The sequence below is a fragment of the Pinus tabuliformis genome, chromosome 7, assembly GCF_031772625.1.
Source record: "Pinus tabuliformis cultivar Carrire ecotype Pingquan chromosome 7, CPIR1, whole genome shotgun sequence".
Classification (NCBI taxonomy): domain Eukaryota; kingdom Viridiplantae; phylum Streptophyta; class Pinopsida; order Pinales; family Pinaceae; genus Pinus; species Pinus tabuliformis.
In genome coordinates, this window is record NC_142293.1 from 1,195,340,257 (window position 1) to 1,195,363,357 (window position 23,101).

Here is a 23,101-nt window from a genome sequence, read left to right on the forward strand (position 1 = left end):
ATGCAAAACCCGGCGTAAGACTATATACAAAAACTAACACAAAGTAGAGGCAGAAAAAGACGTTAAATTGGGTGCAAAATACGATGTAAACTTGATGCAAATTATGGCGCAAAAATGGAAGAAAAGAATGACACAAAATAGGAAGAAAAAGACGATGAAAAATAGATGCAAAAAATGACACAAAACTAGAAGCAAAACCTGTCATAAAATAAGATGCAAATCTTGGTTCAAAATTTCACGCAAAAAATGATGCATAGTTTGGTGTAAAAAATGATGCAAAATCTAGCGTGAGAAAGGATGAAAAATCAGGTGCAAAAAAGGATGCTTTAAAAGTTGTAGAATAGAGCCAGACTTAGTGCCAGGTTCCTCATCACAATTACAAAAAAAATGTACTAAAATCGGGCACAAATCGCTGGTTTTGTTGTAGTGTCTAGACACAACCCTTCACAATTTTTTTTTATAATCAAAGCCTTGTTAAAAGTGGATGTATCTATGAAACACCAACCTGCTTCTTCCACTAGCCTTGGAAGTGTTGACCATCATACCAAATGATTTTTTTCTTGTAGTTGTGTTCCAACCCATAAGAAGTGGCTCATGATAGCTTCTATCTTATGGATGATCTCCCTTGGCATTAAATAAAGGTGCATCCAATATATTGAAATGTTTTGTAGCATTGATTTCATCATTACCATCCTTCCTCCCATCGTCAACCATATGTACTTCCAATTGTCCATTTTTTTGTGAAATATTTCAATTAACCATGCCCAATCCTGGTTATAGTATCCTTTCAGTTTCATATTAAACCCAAGGTAGGTGAAACCATCATCCAAGATTGATGATGCTACCCCAAACAGATCACATATGTCCTTTGTTACATTCTCCTCACTATCATCATGTAACAAGATTAATTTTCCTTCATTCATACACAAACCAGACACAACTCCAAATGATTTAATGAGGTCTCTAATGGTTCTCCACTCCCCCACCATGGATTCCCCACCAAGTAACATTTCATATACGCACATTAAATGACAAGTGGAAATATTTTTTTGTTACTTTGATCCCTTTAATAATTCCATTATCCTTTGACACTCTCATTTTTCTACTGAAACAATCAATAACTAAGAGAAAGAGTAATGGAGACATGGAAAATCCCTGTCTAATTCCTCTATATGCATTGAAAAATTGTAAAGGCAAGCCATTAATAGTGACAACAGAATATGTAGTTTTGCAACATGCCAAAATCCACTTAATGTAAATAAAGACATGCTAGATTTTAAACAGACCAAGAAGAAGAATTCCCAGTCAATATAATCATATGCCTTGCTCAAGTCTACCTTTAGAAAGAAATATCTTTGTTTTGTGATTTAATAGACTGCATCATCTCCTTGGAAATACTAATTACATCTTGTATTTCTCTACCTTCTAAGAAACCAAATTGTTCCTCTGTAATATGCTTTGACAATATCAGCTTCAACCCACTTGCAATCAATTTTCATATTATCTTGTACACCGAATTGCATAAAGATATGGGATGTTAATGTACAAAGGTTCTTGGATACACCCTTTTGGCGAATAATGGTATGAAAGTCACATTTATGGCCCCTGAGATGAACCCATGGATCCAGTATTCTTCAACTACTGCCAACAAATTTGGGATCATCAAATCAATGTAGTGAATAAAAAGTTCAATCCCCTGCCCGTCCGAGCTGAGACTTTTCTCCTTTGCACATTCCTTCAATATCTTTATCAATGCCTCCCTTGTGATTGGTTGTCCCAAACTGTCATTATCCTCTGATGTGAACATGTTTGGAACTTCTTTGGTAAATTTTATTTGCAACCAAAAAGATGTCTCTTGTGCTGAGAATTGGCCTTTGAAATGTGTGACAGACACGTTTTCATTAGATCTATGTGAACTAAACATGTTTATGACTTCATATCTTATCCTCCTTAAGGAATTGATCTATTTTCTAACATTGAAATGTGCATGGAAATATCTAGTATTTCTATCTCCAACTTTTATCCATGTCGCCCTACTCTTCATGTGGATGTCTTCTTCCATGAATAGAGAATGTCCCTTCTCTCATACTCCAATTCAATTATCTTGTTCGAGTATTCCTCTGAGAAGAATAATTGGTCCTGAAGATCATTGAAATAATATAGGCAAATGTCAATCTCCCTAAGAGCTTTAGTTTCGCCCTCCTTCATCCCCTTAATCCATTCTTGAGAAACCCTTTTAATCTCTCTAAGAGTTTGGCATATGGATGTCATGTGATTCTGTGGACGAGGAAGTAATGACTGAAACCAAACATTTTAGAGAAGATCCCAAAATTCATCCATTTTAAGCCATTTCGGGTTGAATTTGAATGGTTATGATATCTTATGTTCCCCTTTGTCCCATGTCACCATAATGGGCAAGTAATTAGAAATAAATGTTGGAATAATATAAGATCTTATATATGTTGGACAATTAACCATACTCTAATTAACCAGAAACAAGTCCATTATTTTTGAGATAGCCTTCTCACTAGTTCTCCCATTCCTCCAAGTGGGGCCAAGAGGATCTACTGTCACATCCAATAGGGAAAAATCCTCCATAAAACCTCTGAAATAAGTAGCCATACTATCAATTCTAGACTTTTGTCCCCAAATCTCTTCCCTCCTCATCGAAAACTAAGATCCCCTGCGATGGTCATAGAACTTAATCGAAGGATTCTATATTTCAAAACCTGGTCCCAAAATAGTCTATGCCCCACATATGGAGCATATGAATTTACAATTAAGACCCTTTGACAGTTTAACATCATGAATTCAGTGATGATAATCCCTACACACGATAGAAATGCTTGCATCTCAATAATTTTTGGATCCCACATAACCCCCAAACCAGCATATAAGCCAATAGCATCAATTGCAACTACATGTCATGCAAGGCACACATACAACATTTCCTCCCACACCTTATATCTACAAACCATCATTTATTGGAAAAGGATTAGAGAGGTTTTATGACCTTGAACAATACCTTTGAGGGAGCTTACATTTTGGGTCATTCCCAAACCTAAGATGTTAATGGATATAATAGTTATAGAGGCACCACATGCATGGTTACATCCCCTCTAAGGACCTAGAATCCATCCAAAGAAGAAATAGTGATATTCCCAACAGAAAAATCATAATCAATATGAAACCAATTATCTGGATATCCCGCCTCATCGGAATAACCTAAGTTGATCTTGTTACAGGCTGAAACCTTTTTATATATAGGGGGTTTCTTCTTCCTATGTGTGACATTTTTATATGATTCACCTCCAGAATCCAAAGGATTATGGAAAAGGGATATTTTAATAGAAAGGGGAGCCATATTCGCAAATGAGGACAAAATGGCCTCTAATAACTTGTTAGGGGAAAATGTACCAGGGGACAAGACCATATCCAAAGGCTGGAATGGTGACACAACGACATAGGATGACTTATTGGAAAGAGAGGACGACTCAAGTACATGCTGAATTTGAGGGATAAGAGCATCATATCTGAATTATTTCATGCAGTTTGCAGAGGGATGGGGATAATGTGATAGATCATCAAAGGATATGGGATTAACCATTAGCAAAGGCCAAAATGGGGTCATCAATTCAAGGGATGAATAACCTTATTAATTATCATGTTCATTCGCAAAGTGGGTTTTAAAATTGTGAAAAATATATCCAATATATTATAGATAATGGGGGTGGGGATTTTGGGTAGAGGGTTATAGGTTTTGGAGGTATTAAAATGAGTATTTGGTAAAACTATGGGATATCTACTAAAATAGGCATGGAGTAGTATTGACTATTTAGTAATAAAAATAAAATGGTAATCTAAATCGTGAACACACTTATGGTTGTTTATGTCACCACTTGAAAGGATGTTATGAGTTCAAATAGCCACACGAGGGAGAATATTATATGCTACCAATACTTTTTTACAATGTTTCAAATCAGATGTGAATGAAGAGGACTTTGTGAAGGTTTCTTGCAAGGGTCACAAGCTTCTAGGCTTTGATAGTTTATCATAATGTTGGCATGAGGAGGAGTTATCGAATGCAATGTGGTCAGAGGAGGTGGATTCATTTGTAGATTTGGGTGTGGTGAAGATGCCAAAGGTCCCAAGGTGCATTCTAGCAACTATGAGGACAATCAAAATTGTTCTTCGTTGAGGAAGAGTATGTTAGACTCCTCTTCTTTGGTGGGAGCTATACACAACAAGGGGGCATTGGAAAATTCATTTGTGCCTTTTGACACCATCGTCGATGACATTTTCTCCTAAATGGGTTCTCATGTTGGTTAGCTGGTGCTGGTGCACAATGTGATGGAGACAATCAAGGATGAGGCTCGATGTTGTGAAGGATGTTTGATTCCATGGGCCCTATGGTCCTTTTTCTCTGCTTAATATATGCTCTTGCAGGTTGTTGGCTTACATTGGGATGGCCATGCTTGGGTATTCAAGATCGTTGTGATTCCTATAAAATCTTCTCCGAGTTATTCTAAGGAGACTCTATTGGTGGCCTTGTGCCATTTTATTCAGGGATATTTTCAAGGCTCCAATCCTCCTCAAGTGGAGCACTTCCTTTTGTGTTTTGAATGAATAAAATGGGTCTATATTTCCACTTTCCATTTTATATTTCATTAAATCCTTTTAAAGCATGAATTTAATATTCATTTGATGGTTTTATTATGTCAACAACCACATGGTATCTCCTCATGCAAAATTTCTTCCATATATGAAGAAAAGGTCTTGAACAATATGTATATTGAGAAATTTAGTGCAAGAAATAACTTGTACACGTTTCAGAAAATAATAAATGAGAAAAGATAGAGAAGTATTGCCCACATTGAAAAAATGAGGGAAAGAAATGCATCAATAAGGATGAACTTACAGGTTTTCAATATTTTCAAAGGAAATTGTACAAAGAATCAATACAATTATATGGATTTGTATGGCCATATGGAGCAATACAACAGTTGTACAGCTTTGTCCTTTCTTTTTTGTGTAGATCATACACCTCATTGTGAGATGATTATGATGACCATGTAGTTGTTATTTTAGTATCTTGTAGAGTTTTCCTTTAGGTATGCAAAGCTGATTTTGAGAATAAATTAATTATGTATTTACAAAATTCTTTTTTTCTGCCACTGCTTAAATTTCTAGTTATTGTGTGATTGATGCTATGATATGAAATTAATTTCTACATTATATTAAGTTTAGAAATTTATATGTTTAACTAGGATCATATGGATAATAACAACCTAGGGTTGAATTTTTGCAATGTAGTTAATCCCAAATACCTCAAAAGGTAAAATATGCCTCCAAATATGTGGAAAAGTGTCCTTACACCCAAAAATTTCTACTTGAGCGGGAAACACACCTTCAAATACATGGAAGCTCTTCCATTATGGTTATTTCTCACCCCTTATTTCCTGTAACATCCCCCAACCACCTCCTTCACGAGGGTGTCCAACCTCAAGACTCAAGTGGGCCTTTGACCAAACCCATGTGTAACTTAGTCCTACATGGGATCATCTCAAGTTGGGTGTTCATCTTGTAAAGCTCCCTGTTTTCTCAGATCCTTCATCCACATGGTCTTAGGACCTAGTTTGAACCTAATAATAAGGATATCCATAAAAATAGATGACAAAAGAGAATGTAATACTTGTAACCATTCCTCCAATTACATGTAAAACATGCTCGAATGGATCCTCATAGTGAAATGCATCTCTGGAAGAACCTTCATCAAACCGACCATACACCTTATATATTCTTGTTCTTCCATAAGTGACTAAAGGTAGATTTCCATTGCTCTATTACAGGTGCATTCATACTTGGTGTTCTTACAAGATTTATGCGTGATAGTGGTGCAGGGAAGAAAACTCTCATGGATGTCTTAGCTGGAAGGAATATTGGAGGATATATTGAGGGTGATATCTAGATATATGGATTTCCCATAAAACAAGAAACCTTTGCTTAGATTTTTAATAACTATGAGTAGAATGATATACATTCTCGATATGTCACTGTCTGGGAATCACTATTATATTTGGCATTTATATATCTTTTGAAGGATTTTGACAAAGAAACCAAATTTTTAAGTCTACAAAACTAATCAATTTCTCTTATGACATTGTGCCAAATCATCATGTTGTAGACATGAAAAAGATACCAATTTGCGTTCCTTCATTGGTGAAGTCATGGAAATGTTTGAATTAGACAATCTAAGTGATGCACTAGTAGGCCTGCCTAGTGTGACTCGATTGTCAACAAAACAAAGGAAAAGGCTAACAATAGTTGTTGATCTTGTTCCCAATCCTTATATAATTTTCATGGATGAGCCCACTTCTATTTTGGATGCCATAGTAGCTGAAATTGCTATGAAAAATGTTTATAATACAATAGATACTGTAAGGATGGTTATATGTACCATTCATCAACCCAACATTGACATCTTCGAAGGTTTGTATGAGATAAAGCAATGTCTAGAGTATATGATAACTTAAATTTCTTATTTTAGAGTGGTGATTTTTGACTTACTATAATGGGTTCAATTATTGTTGATGAAAAGGTGAGCAAAAGTCATTCACTTCAGGCCACTTGGTCATTATTCTGACAAGATTATTGAAAATTTTGAGGTAACCACTTTACAGAGTCCTGTAGCTAGAAAATGAATGGTTTTAACATAGTACTATCAACTTAATGTCTAAATGTGAGTTAATTTTCTTACTTTCACCATTAAAATGTAGGCTATTCACAGAGTATCAAAATATCAAAGAAAAATACAACCTAGTTACATGGATGTTGGAAGTTAGTTCTATTATTGTCGAAGATCATCTAGGGATGGACTTTGTAGAGAATTACATAAACTATTCCCTCCACAAGTAGGCATTAAAGTTGTTAATGTTTTGGCACTAGAATCCTTCTACTAGCATTATAAAAAGTCTACAAGATACTAAGATATCTACTTCAAAGTCACATTTTAAGATTTCATTCTTCTTCCTCGAGATCAAGGCAGAATAGAACTTTCGTTAAAGAGCTCAACCCAAGAATTATACTTCCCTACCCAATACTCATAATCATTCTTTGGACAATTCACGTCCTGTCTATGGAATTAGTTGTGGACATACTGATAAAGTCTTGATTATAATGTTGCTAGATACTTCTTCAAACCTACATGTGGTTTTCTCTCTGAAATTATGTTTTGAAAAGTCAACACAAAGTGGTATGTAGTTGGAAATCTCTTGTATGAAAAATTACAGTCGAAAATATTTTGTTTGGGTAGACAGAGCAAAAAAATTTGTGATGTTCCCATTTTCTATGACATGGACTCTTATTAGATAATAATGACTAGATTACTACATATCAAGGATATGAGCAATGATATCTCTATCATTGTTGGGGCTTTGTATGGAGTAGTTATATTCTTCAGAGTCAACAACTTTCAAATGTGCAACCTTTGGTTGCAGTAGAAAGAATTGTGTTCTACAAAGAAAGGGGTGTAAGGATGTACTCTACATTGCACTACGCTTTGGCTCAGGGTAGTCGTATACCATTATTTCATTTTATTCTAGACATTCAAATTCTCCATGTGCCAAAGATTCGCCAAGCATAGTATGGGCCTATAACATTTCCCACCCAAAAGTAAAGTTTGGGTTTTAAATCCTTGAGTTAATATGCCCGCACTTTCTTATTAGCTCATATTAATATTACCTGATGCTAAGGGCACCCTTGGGATTTGTGGATGTGTCTTTCCTTGTTTGGAAAGGTTCTGAAAGGTGCACAACTACACAAAAGGGTAGTGTAAGAAATTTTTTAAGACTTAAACATTAAACTTGTCTTAAAAAAATATCTCAAACCAAATGAAATACGATTTCCATAATAAAAAATGTAGTAAACTAAGTGAAATACAATTGTCTTAAAACAAACTTGGCAGAAGACGTTTTATTAACGGAGTTTCTCTCGCGCCAAAAAAATATTGAGCATATGTTATATCAGTAGATATTTCTTTGTTCACATTTTCCCCCATCATTCCCTTGTAAGGGGGAGCATTAAAAGATTGATGGTAAAATCAATTATATGACCATTTTAGCCCATTTTATCACCTTATCAAGCACCCATCCAAATCCAAGCACAAGGAAATAGAAAGTCCCCCTTTTTATGTCCCCCTAAATAGAGTAAAAGTGCGCATCACCATTTCTTATCCAGTGGAGCTCTAGTGAGTAGTAAGCAACCCTCAGGTTGGAAGTTACCATAGGAGGAGACATTAGTACGAAAGGTTACTTGACATGTTTTATATATCCTAATTAGTTTTGATTTGGTTTCGACTTACCATATGCTTGGTAACTCTCTATGTTGAAAAAAAGTGACTAAAAGACATAAAGGACTTTAATGAAAGGATGTTGTTCACACTTCTGATAAGATTTCATCAATTTTTTAATTGTAAAGATTAATATTAGTTTAAGGTTTACTCTAATTTTTAGTATAAAATTGATAAATTACTATTTTCTTCACATTTTTATCATGAAATAAATTTAAGTAAAGTACTAGCGGGTACAATATAATCTCAAGTTTAGATATCATCCTAAATTTCCTAATTTACAGGGTTTTGGATACGATTTATTCAAGCTAACTACAATGGAGTCTCTCACCACCAGAAGTACGATCACCCAATTGAGGAATGCCATAAAAAAATTCCAATCCCTGAGGCCATTTTACAGAAATCCAGCGGCCCATGTCAACCAAGCCATCTCCAACCCGAAAATCCCTAACTTTAGACAATTCAACCTTCGACCAAATAGATATTCGACACTGGAACCCGATTTCATATCAATGACTAGATTATTGCATTCCTTGCATGTACGCGAAGATGAAGAATAAGATGATGACAATAATACCTTTAATCATGCACACCAAGATCTCAGAATCTTATGAAGATGTGGGAAGAGAATTCATTAGGGATGTCATGAAAATTGCTACAGAGATAGAAAAAGGAACATACAAATATTTCCATCGCTATGGAGGAGTGGCTTGCACTTGGCCATAATCCTTACCTTTGTAATGCCCTTACCACACCTTTCCTCACACCATTGGGTACCCAGTTTGTTGGTGGCTTCTTGAGGCATAGGCACATTTGTTGGAAGGTATTGACAGTGAAGAGAAGAGGCCATATTTTCTTTGTTTAGCTCGGCCCTCTCTTGTTTTATCCCAAAACCAAAATTTAGTTGAGGGCCAATTTCACACACATAAACGCAACCTCTTGGGGTATCGATTTCATGCTTGAAGGCAGTAGATGCCATGGTAAGTGCCACAAGGAAGGGGAAAACAATCCAACCACCTCCAAAAGAAAATAAGGTAGGCTCTGTGGCTCTTAAAATGACCTTTATCTCTTGCATTTTGAATGTTTTGCTGCATGAGTTTGAAATTTTTATTGAGTGCCTTCTTTCCCTCAGTCAGCCTGTTTATTTTCAGCATTTGTTGGAAGGTCTCAGCTGTGAAGAGAAGAGGTCATATTTTCTTTATTTAGCTCGACCCTCTCTTGTTTTATCCCAAAACTAGAAGTTAGTTGAGGGCTGATTTCACACACATAAAGGAATCCTCTTATGGTACCGATTTTGTTGTTGAAGGTAGTAGACGCCATGGGAATCTCACCAAAGAAGGGGAAAATAGTCCAGCCATCCTCGAAAGAAAATAAGGTAGGCTTTGTGGCTCTTAAACTACCCTAAATCTCTTTCACTTTGAATGTTTTACAGCATGAGTTTGAAGTGTTTGTTGGGTGCCATGTTTCCCTTAGTCATCCTATTTATTTTCAACATTTGTTGGAAGGTCTCAGTTGTGAAGAGAAGAGGCCATTTTTCTCTGTTTAGCTCGACCCTCTCTTGTTTTATCACAAAACTAGAAGTTAGTTTAGGTCTGATTTCAAACACATAAAAACGTCCCCTTGGGATATCAATTTCGTGGTTGAAGGAAGCGGATGCCATGGAAAGCTCATCAAAGAAGGGGAAAACAATCCAGCCACCTCCAGGAGAAAAAAAGGTAGTCCCTGTGGCTCTTAAACAACCCTTTGTTTCTTGCATTTTGAATGTTTTGCTGCATGACTTTGAAGTGTTTATTGGGTGCCTTATTTCACTCAATTAGCCTTTTTATTTGCAGCATTTGTTGGAAGGTCTCGGTTGAGAAGAGAAGAGGCCATATTTTATTTTTTTAGCTCAACCCTCTCTTGTTTTATCCCAAAACCATAAGTTGGTTGAGGGCCAATTTAACATACACAAAGGCATCCTCTTGAGCTATCAATTTTGTTGTTGAAGGCAGAAGATGCCATGGGAATGTCATCAAAGAAGGGAAAACAATACAACCACCCTCGGAAGAAAATAAGGTAGGCTTTGTGGCTCTTAAACTACTGTAAATCTCTTTCATTTTGAATGTTTTACTGCATGAGTTTGAAGTGTCTATTGGGTGCCTTGTTTCCCTTAATCATCCTATTTATTTTCATCATTTGTTGCAAGGTCTCACTTGTGAAGAGAAGAGGCAATATTTTCTTTGTTTAGCTCGACCCTCTCTTGTTTTATCGCAAAACCATAAGTTAGTTTAGGGCTGATTTAAAACACATAAAGGCACCCTCTTGGGGTATCAATTTTGTGGTTGAAGGAAGCAGATGCCATGGTAAGCTCATCAAAGAAGGGGAAAATACTCCAGCGACCTTCGAAAGAAAAGAAGGTAGCTTATGTGTCTCTTAAAATGACCTTTGTTTCTTGCATTTCTAATGTTTTTCTACATGAGTTTGAAGTGTTTTCTAGGTGCCTTGTTTCACTCAGTCAGCTTGTTTATTTGCAGTGTTTGTTGGAAGGTATTGGTTGTGAAGAGAAGAGGCCATATTTTCTTTTCTTACCTCAACCCTCTCTTGTTTTATCCCAAAACTAGAAGTTAGTTGACAGTTGATTTCACACACATAAACACAGCCTCTTGGGGTATCAATTTCATGGTTGAAGGAAGTAGACACCATGTTAAGCTCATCAAAGAAGGGGAAAATAGTCCAGCCTCCCCTGAAAGAAGATAAGGTAGGCCTTGTGGCTCTTAAACAACCATTTATCTCTTTCATATTGAATGTTTTGTTGCATGAGTTTGAAGTGTTTGATGGGTTGCTTGTTTCACTCAGTTAACCTATTTATTTTCAGCTCTTCTTCCACAAGTTTGACCTCTTATCATTTTATTAAAGTCTATTTACAAACCCATGAGCCAAGCCATGCAAAGGCTTGCACCTGGCCATCTTTCATGGGAATTATATGATGGGTATAATGTATGTTTTCTTGCATGAAAATTTGGTGTCTATGGGTCAAACGATATGTGGAAATTGATTGTTCCCTAGCCTTCCCTATTTTCCTCTCTTTTGACTTAGGAAACCATTGTTGCACTTACCATTCGAACCATTTGCTTATCATTTGGCCCATGCACATACCCACGACCTTGATATTATTGGTAGCCTTGAACCATTTTATTTCATCCGCTTTTTGGATGGAAATGGGGAAATAACCTTTATATGGTTGTAGTTTCCATGCTCAAAGTATTGAACGCCCTAGCAGCCATGTCAACCATTTTTATTCTTGGCTTTTGAGGGTGATGGAGCAATCATTGTATTGGTTGTAACTTCTTAGTTTGTATATGTATATATCTAGTTGGTTGGGCATACTTATGAACACCTATCATGGAAAAACTCGACCTTGGTCTTGAGTTGGGGGCCATGACAGGATTTAAGTAGCATGTGTTGTTTGTTGAAGTATGGTGGAAATGGTTTATTGATTAAGTTTATATACTTGGCATGAAATTCCTTCGAATCTCTGTCATTGCCAATATCAATTCGAATGGCCACATGTAAGATGAAATTCGTTGAGTAGAGGAATTCTTGAGCATATGGTTAAGCCGTTGGAAATGGCCATTAGTCTACCTGTTTTCCCTATTTTGATGGGTGTCATTGCAACCCAAATCCATTCTTTCCTTGGGCTTCATTCTATATTTGAATATATTTTGTGGTGGATTTGTATTTCTTGTCGCATGCATTTGAAGTAAATTATCTATTTTTCTATTTGGTACCATACAACTCTTATGTAATTCATTGGATATGATTTCATGGATATTTGAAGGTTTATTATAGCAGTCATCTTTTCTTTTTATGATGCAAGATAAGAATATTTTTGACATCCAACACCCTCACTATGGCTTGTTGTAATTTGATGTAAAATAAGCAATGATGCCTTTAATAAAATCCTATATATTGTCACGCTCAAATAAAGTATATATGCAGGCTCATATTTAGATTTTGTATATAGAGTTACAGGGGCAATAAGAAGTTTTGATGTCAATCTTTTAGATGCCTTGAAGCACTGTGTTGCTATGAGTCTCCATTAACCTGTAGATGTCTCGCACTCTTATATTCTTACATGTTGATTGCAGCATTATTGCAAGCATTGTTTTAGTGATGTAAGAGTTTGAAAGTGGGATGTTGTGGTTTTAGCTTCATTTGCAGAGTGGTTATTTGTGTAGATTTGGTTTGATTGGCCAGCCAACAATATTTCTCCCATAAATGCCCACACTTTTGAACTTTAGCCTTGTGTCCTTATACTTATCTTATGCACCCAGCTGCACTTTAATCCATCTAGGCATGTATTTTTGTTGTAAAAAGGCATGATATTTCGATGATTATATGAGTTTTTTATTATGTGAAGTTTGAGGTAGGAAATCAATGTACAAGTAGAAACATCTTCAGCCTGAGTCACCTATAATCTTAAATATCCAACTGGCCATGGTGTTAGTAAAGTTACAGCTACTTACCCTCCTTTCAAGCACGATGTCCCAAAGTGGGCACAGATCTCGAAGCCTAATGGATATTTCGATTGTTTTCACAAGCCAACTGTAATAGATTGTGGATTTTATCTAAGAAATGATGAGGTTATTATTGTTATAGACTGAGGTATATGTAATTCTCTGATGCTATTTTCAGTACTTCCAGACCTACATGGAATTTCTTTATTTTTGAGCATGTATAAATAAGATCAGTGACAGTGATGTGGACATTATGAGATAGTTTTCCTAGGTTCCATTTGTTGTAAAAAAAAATTAATCCTAGCTATCTATCTCTTTGGAGATTAGGGTTATGGATATAGAGAAATGGTGAATTATAAAGAAAACCTAAGGGAAGGGGAAAGACACATTACAATTGCATGTAATTTGTAGATTTTAGAGACATTTCATCAAGTGAGAAGTGAGAGACTCAAAGTATGAAGAGAAAGAAAAGTTTGCAGATGTAAAATTCAGGAGAAGGAAACTCAGTGGAGGCTAAGACAATATGAGCTGCTGAGCACCTGATTCATAGATGGCTGACATGTAGCTCTAGGAGAGTCACATCAGATGACTTATGTAGGGAGGCACCATGTGTAGATAGTACTACTCATAGTGTGCATGCGTGGATATTACTACATGATCCACATGTATGATGGCTAGGAGGGAGGGAGGTTGATGCAGGAGTATCCGACCACCCTTAATCAGAATTGAAATTTTGAGCTATGAAAGAGGAAATGTGGACAATCATTGTAAACTGGGGCAAATTCTCTTTAAAATAGAGCTAAATTGATGGACTTAATAAGTCTTTAGAAGACTTGATTAAATGTAATTATATGCCATGTATGCATATAGAGAGATTTAGGGGATTTGATTGTTAGACCAATAAAAATAGGGATCAAGTTGTCAATGCAGTTAGGATAGGATTTGATTCATAAAAGGAAAAAGAATGTAATGACAAAAGATTAGATGATTGAAAACAGAGTGAGCAAGTGAGAGTTTGTGTGACAGAGATAGGGTTTGAGATTGAATAGAGGTCAAAAAACTATTGTAATCGAGCTCAGAGGGCCAAGACTCTGTAATTTCCAATTTATTGAATAAATGATTGAAGTGTGGTGTTGCATGTTAATCCTGGTGCAAAAGTTCATTGTATCTTGGTATCAGCGTTCTAGAATTAATCAGGTATTTTCCTTTTTTTAAGCACTTTATTTATAAATCATCGTTAATCAGTGTTAAGTGTAATATTGAGCTTAAAGCACTAAACGTTTCCTTAAGCACTTTTTCTTAAAGAACAAATAAAACACGTCAGTTGTATTTGATAAGCAGGAAGCAGTATCTCACGTGCCCAAAAGTTTGTAAATGGTATTGGGAAATTTCATGCGATTAGCTTCAACAGTCGACATGTAGCACGAGAAAACCACTTTCTCATGTGCTCTCGATTTGATATCGACCGTGCAAGAATCTGTGTGATATTGCGCAACAGCCATTTGATTGGACGGGTCACATTGACGACGAATATTGTCTCGGTAAGTTGATAAGTGGACAATGTGATATCCATTGGATCTAGAGAAGAGAGATCAATGGTGTGGATTGAAGTGCTCAAGCAAAAGGAGAAGGCAACAAGAGACTGACAATGATTGGTTAGAAAAGCGGGACCCCCAGAGGGAAAATACACGCATAGAACCTATTTGTGCACAACTGATTGGCTTTAAATCTAAATAGTAGTCGAATTATAGACTACCCCCTCATTTTGGTCAACCTCCCGTGTCAGAGGTAGTGTTGGTGCAGTTCATTTTTTTTAGGTAGCTGAATTTCTAGGTTCCATTTGCTTTAAAAATTATGTATTTCTATGTGCGCCATCTTCTTATTTATTTTGAGAAATAAAGTGAGGGATAAATTAGAGGGTTTATAATTTTTGGCATGTGATTTATTTGATATTTTTCTTTTACTATCAATTTTATTGTTAAAATACCAGAGTATTTTTATTCAGCAATTTTAGAAAATATTTACTAGGTAAATTAAATTTCTAGGTTATTAAAAATTGCTTGGGACATAAATTAGATATAGTATTCAGAAATTAACATCGAATTCATGTTATAGGAGGTTTTGTCTATGAGAATTATTCTTAAGGGGTACCACCTTGCAAAGGAACAAGATAACTTTTGTTTTCTTACTGTAGAGAAGTCCCATAGAGGACATGCATGATGTGAATCACTAAACAAACATTGGCATCAACCATGGCTTTTCTAATTTATAGAACATAAAAAAAAATGATCTTGAGATTCAGGTTGCCAAATTAAAAAGATCCAGAAATATTGTGCCCCCTTTGAAGATGATGATCAGTCTAAGTATAAAATTGGTGATAAGAAGCCTGAAGTTATTTCTTTTAATTAGGAGAATTAGTGGACCTGGGATCAAATCAGTGGGACTTCCAACTACCCACAAGCCTTGCTAGACTGGTAAACCAAGTTTCAAACCTAGGCGAGGCCGCTATATTGGTTGGAAAACACTTTCTGGTGCACGACACCCATCTTCAGGACTCTTATGCTATAATGTAGTTATATATGAACTACCCTAGGGTGTGGATAAGATGAACCTAAAGTTTTACAATAGGAGCTGTTATGGTGCAATTCATTTGAATTTCAAATAAGCTTTGTAGATATTCTCCTGAATACCTCTATTAGCATCTGTCCTAATGAGATCGGGGGAATTAATAGAGAACCAAAGAGGTGGGGAGAGAGGATTCTCACTGTCCAGGTTAAGATGTTGGAGGAGAAGTGTAACCTTTACCTACCAACTAGTTGTAGTGCCTTGACCATAACTAATGGAATTGATGATTGAATTGATAAGTATCGATGCTTGCTGTGATTCAAGTAAGGGTTGGTGTTGCATTGTATCCTGTGTAGTATGGTAATTGTGGAAAATCATTGATGTGAAGAGGGGGGAAATGAACTTGGCTAAGATGATTGTGTAGAAATGTTTCCTCTACGAGAATATGCTTCGATAAGAAAGTATTTCTTGAATCTGTTTGCCACAGATGGGCTCCACACCTCAATCATAAATATGTGTTCCCAAAGTGTGGAAGAGGGGCCTTTCATTAGTGCAAGTGGCGATATCTGATTGGAATAATTATTTCTACTTCAAAAATAGGTGAAAGGAATTTCACTAGTATAGTTTATATGCTTTTTCATAGAGGGGCTTTTAATACATGATATTTTCAATAATGCATGTTGGAGAGCTAGAATGAAAACTTTGTCACTCCAACCATATGTTGGGTTTTAGATGGAATCTCTTATATTTGTAACTCTTCATTGCTCGATTTATATTCTTATATTATTACTTTTTCTCTTTTCCTTCATCCACAACATATCATTTTAGTTAAAAATAATTTCACATTTCGATAATTTGAAAGATAAATTTGTGGAATTTAAAATTCCTACTTATAGTTCTGAGCATCATAGATTTAGAGATTAATGAATCTTATTAATTCAATATTAGTATAAAGTTCATTCATTATATATTATTTAATGTCAGTTGTCTTGTTGTTTTTGTTTATAAAACGAGCAATATATGTGTAATTGATCTTTCTTAGTCTTCAAGCTTTGTCCATCCTTGTCATCTTTGTGTTTTTTCTATGTTGAATGCTCATTATACAAGAACTGTTGACTTTGTTGATAGATTGTTTTCATTCTTTTCACTTTAGAATGGCTATTAGTTCAACATCTAGCATTTAGTTGATCTTTCTCGTGCGTAACATTGGCATATTTTCTTGCCAATTATTTTGCGACATGCAAGAATTAAATGTATTTAATGGATCTTCCTTATTATTTAAGGTTATCACTTTTTTGTGCATAACACTGGTAGTTTTTCTAGGAAATTATTTTTTGACATGCAAGCGTTAAATGTATTTAATGGATATTCCTTTTCATTGATGGAGGAAGAGTAACTCCTAAAAGTGTAATATATAGCTATGGGACAGTTCTATTGGACCTTTTTAGTGTGAAACACATCCTACTTAGTCATGTATGTGATCTCTCTCTCTCTAAGTCCGTGACAACCACAAACACACTTGTTTTTTATCTACTTTCATGTTTTATTGTGGGTCAATGCTACAATTTTTCAAATCTCTTTGACACAAACATCCTCTCAACTAGCAGTTTTTCTAGGAAATTATTTTGTGACATGCAAGCATTAAATGTATTTAATGGATATTCCTTCTCATTGATGTAGGAAAAGTAACTCCTCAACGTGTAATATAGAGCTAAGGGATAGTTCTATTGGACCTCCATAGTCATAAATACATCTCGCCTAGTCATGTATATGCTCTCTCTCTCTCTCTCTCTCTCTCTCTCTCTCTCTCTCTCTCTCTCTCTCTCGCTGTGACAACCACAAACACACTTTTTATTTATCTAATTTAATGTTTTATTGTGGTTCAACGCTACAATTTTTAAAATCTCTTTCACACAAACATCCTCTCAACTTTTTTGTTCCTGTAGGAAAAAGTAAAGTAGAAGATACAATCAAGTAGCATAAATAGGTATGTCCCTCTTTTTCACATTTCCATTGAAGGAAAAGGTACTAGCTTCATTAAACAACAAAAGCCTTGAGTCATTTCTCTTTTAAATTTGATCATTTTTCCTTGTTACTTGTTTAACTTGATCAATTGTTGTTTTATGTGTGTTGTATTCTCATCATATAGGATACTATAGGTTTGAAAATATTCAATGAATTTGGATTTCATCCTACTTCGACCACTCACCTTTGTCCTTTTATGAAGCTAAGATGAAAAATGGAAATTAGGGCAAATAAATATGTAAGATTTTATAATCTGTTATTAACTTTTAAAGTTAATATGGTGGCTAGAATTGTATATGAAATTTGAATCCATAAATTTGTGTTCTTTTTATTTAGCTATAGTTTCCATCTTGCAACCCTACTATTCCCAATCAACTAGTACTTTCCAGCATATGTTATACATTTATTGTCCCTATCATCACCATTACAAGAGAATCAAAGATTACAATTATAAATCGTTTCTCTGATAATTTTCTAAACTCTCCTTACTACTACTAGTCTGGTAGCATAGTCATTTATAATCATAATGGATATGAAACATTTTATATAGACTATAATTCTTATAGCATTTTAGCTTGAGATTTGTGATTTCTTTGCTTTATTAGGTTTTGTTTTTGAGGATATTTTCAACATCTATTTGAACCTAATATATTTTTTTCAGTGGAAGAGCCAACAGCCAAAGCCAAAGCCATAGCCGAGAGCCAGAGCTAGAGCTAGAGCCAGAAAACTTGAGAGCTTTAGAGATAGGGATAAAATGGTGTTCTAAGCCCATTGTGTTCTATGTAAACTAGTGGAGCTGAGTGTGGAGCTTTTAAAAGGACTTTTCCATAATCCGAGAGAGCCTAGTCGAGTTGACTAGAGCTCAAGGAGACGTAGCCCAAGAGTTTTGGCTGAACTCCACATTATATTGCTGTTATGTGTGATTGTTTGTTACTGCATTATATTTGTTGCTTTATTTCCTATTATATGTTTTATATCAGTTCAAGAAAATAAGCTTAAGGCACATAAACAGTTTAAAGACAAACAAAAACATACACCTATTTTCAAGTATTTTTTAATTCCACAATTGGTTAATCATTTGGGTCTTGGGAATATTTAAGCTTTGGAGGTGGGAGAGGTTCTTGTAAGCTGGAAAAGAAGCTTTAGTGTCCCATTTTCATATCACTCCCTTCCCAATCGGAACTGCAACATTGACCACAACAATCCCGATACATAGAATGTTGTGCCCTATCATAGCACCCACACCTAATTAAAATCAACCAATCATACGCTCATCTCTCAAATAGAATTCAATAAACCCACTATCATCAACCTTTCAAACCTAGTCCTAGACCACACTTCCCAATCCATCCTTCAAAAGGGCCTTAATTTCACCATCACCCCTAATAAGATCCCTGTTGATGATATAATTAGTAACATAGAAATAACCATAAAAGATTGAAACCTAACCGAAGCAGAAGAAATCAGATAAGACATTGCAAAGATTCTTAGAAATGCCAAACCACCATCTTGCAACATATCTAAGGAAGAAAAAATCGCTCTAAATAACCTGAAATGCTCATCAATCAGGGCTCCTCTTCGGACTGCTCCATCTATTCTCCCTTGTGGCTCACCCCCAACTGGATTACCCTCATGCAATTTAGCAAGTTCTGTGGTTTCCTATTCAGCTTTCCTCTACTCCCCATTTGGTTTGGTCCCTTTGTTTGTTATGAATAACTTCTCCTGTGGCTTATCAAGCTCTGACCATGGTACATCCTCCACTTTGTCGACGATTTCTCAATCCTCCTCTTCTCACCTATGCGTTGGAATCCCGTCCACCTATTCATTCCCCCCTCCTTCCCCGTTTGTTGATTTAGCTTCTGTTCCACTAGCTACCATAGTGAATAATGACGGTCCTCTTCTTTGAGCAGGAATTCCACTGCTCTTTTCCCCTGCTTCATTCTCGTCCAGCATCCTCCTTTCTCTACAGATCCTCCGATTGTGGCCGATCCACCTTGCATTACACCCTTCCCTCAACCAACCCACGTCCTTCTCCCTTGGCCTCTCCTATTCCTTCCCCGGCCAATCCCAATATTCCTTCACCTTCATTGAGTGATCGATTGTTGAATGGCTTGGAGATCCCAGATAATGGGGTTTTGAATGGTCCAACGCCCCTTCAACCTTCATCGTTGGTTAATTCCTTTAACTTCTGCCTTAATAATAAATCTAATAATAATAATAGTTATAAAAATATTAATAATAACAATGTAATTAATAATAGTAATAACTATAGTAATAATAATAACAATGTATTTAATAATAAAAATAAATATAATAATAATAATAAGAAGAGTAATAATAATATTAATGAATTTGATAATTATAGTAATAATATTAAAAATAATAATGAATTTGAACTTATTAATAACCATAATAAACACTGTTATATTAACTTGGAACCCAATAATATTTATCTTTCTTCTTTAGATAATAGTACTGGCATGGGGAAGCTGGAAACCCTAGAAGAAAGGTGGGAAAGCGGCGTTCGGCTCCAAGAATGAACCCTGGTTCTGCCGCCTCCATGCCCTCGGCCGCCGGCGGGGCTCGGATCGTTCTGGCTGCGAAGGGGGTCGAGAGACTCAGGCAAAAAACAAGATTCTTTCTGTCCGCTGCAGCTTTGCAAGACGGCCACACCAGAAACGCAGGCGCCGCAGGCTCAAACGCGCATGCAGACCTCTTGGCCGAGAGATCTGGGGTAGCATGGCCCCGATCCCCTGCTGCCGTAACGCGTTTACTCAGCCCACTTCAGAATTATGGAGCAGCGGCTAAGAATGATCACGCAGATCCCTTAGCTACTTATCCTCTGTCCGTGGCTCCTGGGAAAGAAGGGCATGCACCGATTGGCTGTACGCCTCTCACGCCCATAAGGCAATTCCAGGAAACAGAAATCAATCAATGCATTTGCCTGTCCTCTCCACAGATCTGCAGGGGAAAGGGGCTTTCGGAAGCCTCTTCAACATTTCAGATACAAATCAAGCTCATTACAGGCAAAACAATGTTACTATGGGTAAGCCAGATGGATCTAGTGCAGCATCTTAAGCAGACACTGAACATCAAACTGGGGATCCCCTCTGCAGCACAACGGCTCCTCCATGAAGGTAAACAACTTGAGGATCTCTATCCCATTTCTTTTTACGGCATTAAGAAAGATGCATCTATTATTTTAAACCTTCGTTTGAGAGGAGGAGCGGCTGGAGAGCCATCCTCAGCTAAAGCATTTTCATATAAAGACGCAGTCCACGCTAAGAAGCCTGACAAGACAGAGCCACCAGCTCAGGCTTTACCCAAGCCTTTTTTGGTTGACAAAGTGGAGGAGGTTCCCTCTGTAGAGATCTCCTACTCTAATCTGGCAGACGACACCCAAAAATTCGCTGAAAGGGCCATCATATGCAGATTCAATGGGCTCTGGCCACGCTCAAAAGATCTTCTGGACTGGATCTATGACAACTGGACACGCAGCTGCAAGATCTACTTCTGTGCAAAGGGGTATTTTATAGTGTTGTTCGACAATCTCGAGCACTACGAAAAGGCCTTAGAGGAAGGTCCTTGGTTCATGGGGACGGCAGGCCTATTCCTAACACCATGGTTCCCAGACTTTGACCCAGCTTCTGCTGTTATCACAAAAGCCCCTGTATGGATCAGACTTCCAAATCTTCCAATATATCTGTGGAAAACAGAAGTATACAGGCAAATAGGCAACGCTCTAGGCTGCTTTCTAATGGGAGATTATCAGAGGGAACAGCAAGGCCTCTACACATACGCCAGAATTTGTGTAGAGCTAGATCTAAGCAAGGGTCTGCCAGAGCAAATCAATCTCAAGATCAATGACACTGTTTGGACACAGTTTCTAGATTACGAAAATACTGCCTTCCGATGCCGCCATTGTCACCTAACAGGGCATCTTCAGACCTCCTGCCCATCGCTGACAGCAAGAGCGAAAAAGGGAATCTTCGCAAAAACCAAACCCAAGCGTTGGGCTCCCTGTGCTCCGCAGCCAGCTCGAAGCTCCAGCTCTCCAAGTTCGGAGGACGGGGATAGCGATTCAGATCCAGACCAGGTGCCTCAGCCGATGGATTCACCCATGAACACTATGGGGCACTCCTATGACTCAGCTATAGCCCAGAAACGCGCTCATGAGACCTCCTCAGAATCAGAAAAGGAATTCCCGATGAAAGAGAATTCCAGTCTTCAAGTTGTCTTAGCTCATTCCCCCCAGGATGGCTGGACAAAAGTCAGCAAAAAGAAAGGGAAAAAACAATGTGTTGTAGTTTCTGCCCCTATGGGGTAATCAGGCAGTTTGTGATTCCTAGTCATCTGATGTAGCTATGAGTTTGAATCTTTCCTCCGGAACCGAGGTTGATGGATCCATCATTTCCGGTTTGCCGGTTTTCTGCTTTTCCTGATTGTACTATATTTCACTTAATAGAATTAGTCTTTATCGAGAAAAAAAAAAAGATAATAGTACTGGCATTAAAAAGACTTACTATTCTGGAAAATAGGTTGTTAATCTTTCTAGTTTCTCTTTTGATTCCCATGTTTTTAATCTTTTAGAAAAAGGTCTTAACTTTGCTTTGGCTCTTAGAAAAATTCCTGTGAATGATATTATTTATGACATTGAATTTTGGATTCAAGATTTACCCGATTCCAATAAAGATATTATTAGGCAGGATTACACAATAATCCTTAGAAAGGCTAAACCCCACAATTTGAAGCTCTCAAATCTTTAAACAATAACAGGGACATCCTTGTTTTAAAAGCTAACAAAGGGTGTGCAACTGTCATTCTTAACAAGGAGGATTACTGCAAAAAGATGTTAGATCACCTTTGTAATAGCGGAAGCTGCAGATAGCTTGCGAAGAACCCTCTAAAAAAGATTTCGAAGGCTATTGCTCTAGCCATAAAATCGAGTAGTTTTGTTAGCTCCCTTAGCAAGAAGCTTATTGAAGGCAACCCTCTTACCACCAAGATCTATGGCCTCCCTAAGATCCATAAAGAAGGGGTCCCTCTTTGCCCCATTGTCAATAGTATTGGTGGGCCCACCTATCCTTTAGCGAAATTTCTTGCTAATAAGCTCAAACCCCTCATTGGACAGACATAATATTTTGTTAAAGATTCAGTGTCATTCGTGAACGAGTTAAAGGATTTTAGATTTTACTCTGAGGATCAGCTAGTGAGTTTTGATGTGGTCTCCTTATTCACTAATATTCCCATTAATAAGGCCATTGATGTTATCTATTGCATCACTGATCTTGATACTGCCTTTTTAGTTAAGATTTGTCTCACCTCTACTTTCTTTAGTTTCGAAGGTGAATTCTTCGAGCAGACCTGTGGAGTGGCTATGGGTTCTCCCCTATTGCCCATTGTGGTCAATCTCTTCATGGAGCATTTTGAATCCAAAGTCCTATCTCCGACCCTTTACCAACCCAAACTTTGGAAAAGGTTTGTGGATGACACTTGTGTCATTTGGTCTCATGGTAAAGAGAAGTTGGAGCTATTTTTCCATCATCTTAATAGTCAATCTAACCATATAAAGTTCACCATGGAATTTGAAGTTGATAATAGCCTTCCTTGTCTTGATGTTCCTATCTCTAAGAAGGATGATGGCTCTTTTTCCCATCAGGTTTCTCAG